Here is a 7,008-nt window from a genome sequence, read left to right as displayed (position 1 = left end):
GCGCCAACCTTTGATGTCTGCAGGACGGGTACCACAGCTTGGCTAGGCCACAAGGGAAATGCGTTGGATGGTTTCAGAAGGGTCCCTGGTGCATGTTTATATTGTGAAGAAAATAGCTCAGGTTGACTCCCTTAAAACTGTAAATCTCTGCTCAGGGCAGGCTAGCAGGGAGGGCTGAGTGTCTGGATTGAGGCACATTGGTGGAGTAGTGTTGGGCCCAGGAAGTGCAGCCAGTCAGGACTGTGTTGCATTATCAAAGTTTATGGCAGGAGACTGGACTCCACTCAGATCCCAGACTTTACTCAGTGCTGTTAGTCCATTGACGTAACCAGTGCCACTGTTCTAGAAAACAAGTGATAGAAAAGCTAGATTGGCCTTATGTCTATTTTTTAATAAAAGTATGTGATTTTCCGTAAAGTTCCCCCAAAGTGTTAACACACTGCACCTGGGATTCAGATGAGCTGGAGGATTTAAAACTTTTACTAAACTCAGCCAGGATTACTAGAGAGAGAGGAAGAGAGCAGCAAGCTGCTGAATCCACATATAGAAAGGCCTCTGGGATCTCAAATTAATAGGCTAGAGAGGGGGCTGTTCCCAGTGTGTTTTATTTATGGGAATCAGGACAATTAAGTTCTATGAATACACAGAAATAGTGATCAATATCACCCACAGTTTGCACTGCCCAGGACCACAGCCCTGGTAGATGTATAAGTGTGAGGTCTTGGAAGGTCAAACGCTAACTTTAAAACCGTGTGTGTGTGTGTGTGTGTGTGTGTGTGTGTGTGTGTGTGTGTGTGTGTGTGTGTGTGTGTGTGTGTGTGTGTGTGTGTGTGTGTGAGAGAGAGAGAGAGAGAGAGAGAGAGAGAGAGAGAGAGAGAAATTTCACCTACTTGACTTTTTATCTCCTTTTTTGGACTAAAGTAAAATTAACTTGTGTAGAGCAGGAAATTAAGCTCCAGTTACTCAGAGCCTGACTTCTTAGCCCTCCAATTGTCCCACTCAAGTCACTGGGGCCACATGTGGAGTAAGATGCTACAATCTCTGGGCACAACAGTCTGGCCCATATTATATTATTCCTTTACATCTGGATTTAACTCACCTTGGGTGAATTTCACCCAGTGCAGAGGTGCACTAGGCCTAAGCAGCATTTATGCCCTATTCTGTGGGCTTAAGTGTGACTTAAGAGGTGCCAAAGCCTTGTTCTGGCCCCTCTGCACAGAGGTGGATTTCACCCAAAGCGATGCTGGGACTCCTAAACACAGAACGTCTCTGGACACTTCCAAAAATCTGCCTGTGTTCATATGGACACACAAGGTGAGACTGGATGGTCTTGACACATTGGTAGTGAATGCAGTACTGTGAGTGCGTGAGCCCTCTTTAACCTACAGAGCCCCAGGAAGTGGAAGATTTGTTGAATGGGTGGGATGTAGGGCATGGGCCTGCACTGGAGAAGAATAAATGCACCTCCCTTTTACTGTTCTCCTCAAGGCTAATCAAGTGCAGGTGAAAGGTGCTGGGAGCTGCATTGATCAGGGAAAGGCAAGAAGAGAGAACTCCCCACAATCCACCTATGAGAGTGAGAGGATAGTCTAGTCTCTCTTTGAGACGCCAACACAGCCACCGGTCAAGCTCACTGATACGCACAAGTGTAAATGCCTGTAGAGAGACAGGTAACACAGATACTGATCCACTAGGCAGTGGATCATTAATTTCCTACAGGCCACCAACACAGCCATCAGATGTCAGTTACCAGCTTGACCCAGATGGGAACCAATGACCTAAAGGAGGAAGCTGCCCTATCCCATAACCAGCTTCCCCAGCAGCTATTCATTTTCCTGGAGGAGGAAGAACCTCTTTGGTGGAACCAGCTGCACTACATGTCTGGAAACTTATATCCATCTCGCTTTGCAGGAGAAATATGTCTGGTGAGCAGCCTGGAGATGGAATATGGTGACAATCTGTCCATATGTAACCCAGCAAAGGCTGTTGTGGATCAGAACTAAGGGTTCATGAGCACAGCTACGTGAGGGAAGCTTACACAGTGTTTGACTTCTCTGAACCTGGCTCCAGCCAATGCTACCAATCTCCTTACAGAAGGTCACAAATTATAGTAGCAAGAAGCGTTGCAAGGACCAGCAGAGGATAGCAGGAGGGCTACCACCTTTTAGTGGAAAACTAGGCATGACAGAAACTTTCCCCGTGGCAAGCAGCCAGGGGCGGCTCTAGACATTTTGCCGCCCCAAGCACGGCGGCATGCCGCGGGGGGCGCTCTGCCGGTCGCCGGTCCTGTGGCTCTGGTGGACCACCTGCAGGCATGCCTGCGGAGGGTCCGCTGGTCCCGAGGCTCCACCGAAGCCGTGGGACCAGTGGACCCTCCGCAGGCATGCCTGCAGGAGGTCCACCGGAGCCGCAGGACCAGCGGATCCCTTGCAGGCACGCCGCCGAAGGCTGTCTGCCTGCCGCCCTCCCGGCGACAGGCAGAGTGCCCTCCTTGGAATGTCGCCCCAAGCACACGGTTGGCGTGCTGGGGCCTGGAGCTGCCCCTGCAAGCAGCAGACCTAGGATATTGCAATGGAGGGAGGAGTTATGGTTGGGGCATGGCTTAGTATGTAAATTGGTATTCAAAATGTACTAGCAGGCTAATGTCAAAAACAGAGCTAATTATTGTCAAGAAGATGCTTGAAATAAACTAACACGTTAAAACAATGAAATCTTTCTTTTCCCTTTTTGCAACTGAAAATTATTCAAAATCTTTCCTGACCCTAAATTTCTGTATGTATCTTTTTAAAACAAGAAATGTCCTTTTCCTTTATTTCTTTGGAGTACTGTCTGTATCCCAGGGGGCTGAGTTCAGTGCTTTCAGCAAGAAGCATCTTTGAGTGATAAGACTAAGTTTTTCAGGGCAGGGACTGTGAATTACTAGTGCCTAGGGCACTGGCCTGGACCTCAGGAGAGGTGGGGTCTTGTCTCAGGTCAGCCATTAGCCTGCTGGGTGACTGTGGGCAAATTATGTCACCCGTCAGTGCCTCAGTTTCCCCATCCATTAAAAAAATAGAAGTAATGTGTCTGTGTCTGAACCCCTTTGTAAAGCACTTTGAATTCTACTGATGAAAAGCGCTCTATTAGAACTAGGTAATATTATTATTATTATGTCTGTCTAGTGTTCAGTTCAGTGGGATCCCAGCCTGGCTGTCCTTTAGGTGCTACCACGCTATTAATAATGGATGATAATAATGAAAATAATAATAATATCACCTTTCTTTGTCTTTCCCTCATGAGATCCTATTTGGGGTTTGGTTTTGCTTTGTATTTCTGGCAGGATTTTCAAAAATAAATAGTAATACCTGATTTAGGAGCACAAGTCCCACAGAAAGTCAGGGTCTTAGTAGCTCTTTGAAAAGCCAGCCCTCACTGCCAGTGGGTTAGATGCTCTGTGATACAGTCAGAAATATGTCATTGATCTTTAACAAACTCCCCGAGTACCTGATAACAGAAAAGGTCGTCTTGCCACAGGCAGTCTTTAAACTTGTCCCCAAATGTCCCAGGTTACACACAGACAGCTGTGCTGGGGCAGCATGAAGCTATTCAACAGTTCTCCCTTGGCTTTCTTCCTCTGCATAAATGTAGATTGGGCCACAGGACAAAAATCCCCAACAAAAGACCCCAGACTTGTCCTATAGTTCTGAGGCCAGATTGCAAATCTAGGGCCTGGGTTTCCTCTTACTCACGCTGGTGCAGTAATCCCAGTGAAGTCAATGTCATTACACCTGTGTAAGTGAGAGGAGAATCAAGCACCATACTCTGCAGGTCAGTTATGAATGCACCATAAGTCTGATTCTGCTCCCTTTGAAATCAGTGACAAAACTCCCATTGACTTCAACTGGAGCAGCATCTGGGCCAATGTAGAGAAAGACTTGCACATCTCCAGGCCATAATATGCTGGTGATGTTAGCCCTATGCAGGCAAACTGATCAAAAGGTGTTTTCTCTCAAGAATTAGAATGTAGCTGCTATTGACCAGAGGCCTTGAAATAGGAACAAAAAGCAGGTCAATTTTTCAACATGCATTTTTATGAGTTTCCTAGAGCAGGGTTGTTGCTTTGCTAACTCTTCACCAGATTCACCAGCTGGGAATGATGTGGCTCTCTCTAACTCTCCTACAATCTGTCCAGGTTTGCAAGGTTTTTTCATTTTTGTCCCTTTAGGTTTCTTTCTGTCCTAACAACAGATAAAGCTGCCAGCTGCAGCCCAGAGAACAGGAAAGGCAGTCTCTAAAAAGGCATGCAGGAAGTGGAAGGAGCAAAAGGTGCTACAGCTGCCTGTGGAAAACAGAGACTGTGGGCCAAATTCTGATCACAGATCAGTGTAAATCTGGAGCCATCCCATCAACTTCAGTGGAGAGACCCTAGATGTATACCAGCTTATGAAGATAGCACTTGGCCCTGTCTCTTTACCTAGAATAGACACAGATCTCATTCAGGGAACATGGTGTTTCATTTCACCTGAACAACAAGACATGCCGGGCAGTGACTTTGGGCTGATTAAAGCACAACTCAGGTGGCGTTAGTGTCATGCTGCAGATGCCAAAACCAGGAGCAGACACGTCAGTCAAGAGGCAGAATCAGCTAAACAAATTTCCCATTAAAAAACAAACGATCGCACTGTTTCTCTTCTTTGCAATTTAAGTTCCCCCACTATGGCAGGAGGAGTTCAGAGACCCAGCTTGCAAACAAGGAGGGACCACAGTCTAAGGGCCTATTCCTGAGAACTCTTACTCACATGAGTGGTCCCATTGGGCCTGATTCTGGTCTCAGTTACACCAGGGTAAATCCAGAGTGATTCCACCAAAGTCAGGGGAATGAATGCCTCCTCATTCATACTGATACACGTGAGATCAGGACCTGGCCCAGTGGGATAGCTCACATGAATAAGAGTTGCCAGGATCATACCCCAGGTTAGAAATAGACCAATTATATCCAGTGTCTCATCAATATAGGAACAGCTGCACAAAATGACAGTGTGTAAAACTACATCACATGCACAACACTTTCTCTGCTAAAGGAACATGGGTTCAGACTGATGCAGTGAAATGTACCTTCACAACTACCCAATGCTGAATTTAACACCAAGTAGAGAGCAAAAATGCAGCACCTGTACCTGTGATCATTTCTGTGCATTTCCCCAAGCAAGCTCTTTGGCAACACTTTCCCCACTAAATCATCATAATAATCATACTTTGTACTTCTCGAACATCTTGCATCTGAGGATGGCAAACAGCAATTAATTAAGCCTCCCAGCGCCCCAAATGGCAGATGCAGTACGTATTGCTGTAGAAAGTGAGGATTAATGTACTCATTTTATAATTAATGAATTAAGTGGCTAGCCCAAGGTTGAACAGTGAGTCAGTGACAGAGCTGAGAATAGACCCAGCAGTTCCAGCCATCTCTTCCCTCCCTAGCCAATAATTAGTTCAGTCACATTCTGTTTCAACTGTTAGCCTTGCTTCCCACCCCAGTGACTTCTTACAACCCCCACATTTGCTCCTGCTGTTAAGCTGAGCTCAGCAGAGTAGAGTCTCCGACTGTATTTTACCCCTTTGAAAGTTTTGTTTGCACAAAAGCAGGTACAGTATTCTCTAGGGCTTCCCCAAATCACTAACCTGCAATTGTTAGCCGCGTATTTGTAAAGTGCTCTTTGCAGTGCCAGTTAAAACACATAATGTATTTCATTATTGCTATTATTTATTTACTATTCCGATTATTCTCCCCTATCAGCTACTCCAGAGTACAGCCTACCGGGAGGCCCATGCTCTCTCCGTATGTTGCTCAGGAGCCAACAAACTGGGATACCTTGGCAGGTGGACAGTGCAAACAGTAATCTGATCAACCAGGGCTGAGAACTTTCACCAGCCACTTGCTTCTCAATAAATCACCAATCCAGCGAACACCAAGAGCTTCCTAGAGAGGAAGGATGGCCCAGTGCTTAGGTTGCTAGCGTGGCACAAGGGAGATTTACTACGTTCAAATCCCTGGTCTGTTACTGGCTTTGTGTTTGACTTTGGACAAGTTACATCTCTCTGCTTCAGTCCCCGCTCAGTAAAATGGGAAGAATAGCCCGGCCTCACCTCACAGGGGTGCTGGGAGGATACATACATTTAAGATCATGGGGTGCTTAGATACTATGGTAAAGGGTGTGGTATGAGTACCTAAGACAGCTAGAACAAGTCGAATAAAAGGACCAGTCATTCCTGTCCATGAGAGGGGGGCATTTCCATAAGGATCCCCTCCATAGTGATGTCTGGGCTGGGAAAGGGAGGTGTGTTTGGCAAGTGTCTTAGCTCACACCTAGTAATGAACATATTTTAAAGCAGAGGTTCTCAAACTGGGGGTCGGGACCCCTCGGGGGGCAGGAGGTTAATACATGGGGTGGTCACGAGCTGTCAGCCTACACCCCAAACCCCACTTCGTGTCCAGCATTTATAATGGTGTTAAATATATGAAAAAGTGTTGTTAATTTATAAAGGGGGGGTCACACTCAGAGGCTTGCTATGTGAAAGGGGTCACCAGTACAAAAGTTTGAGAACCCCTGTTAAAGCATCGCTGAGCACCTAGTGAGGACAAAGGCAGCGGTGCTTCGAAGGAACGAGCGTGCGTTTTTAACAGGCGTGCATTAACATGTTAAAGTCCTAGCGTAGACAAGGCAGTTGTAGTTTTAGAATGTGTTAGATGGTGTGATGAAGTGGGAATTTTTTTGTCATATTTTTATGAGTCCTGTTTGTGCCTCAGTTTCCCCAATATGCTGCATTGTTATGGGAGAGGGGGGACAGGACTATTTGTCCTTTGGGCAGAGTAGGAGAGAGAAGTGTGGGTGCCGCCTTGATGTCTGGATCTTAATCCCCATATCAGCAGAGCATCTGGAAAGACAACGGCAAATCCAGTTGCCCAGACATTGATACCTAGCAACCAATGATCCAGAGAGAGATACAGACTTCCCTGCCTCTCAGCGAGGG

The sequence above is a fragment of the Gopherus flavomarginatus genome, chromosome 11 (genome assembly GCF_025201925.1).
Source record: "Gopherus flavomarginatus isolate rGopFla2 chromosome 11, rGopFla2.mat.asm, whole genome shotgun sequence".
NCBI lineage: Eukaryota > Metazoa > Chordata > Testudines > Testudinidae > Gopherus > Gopherus flavomarginatus.
The sequence above is the reverse complement of the archived record's forward strand: the minus strand, read 5'-3'. Positions refer to the sequence as shown.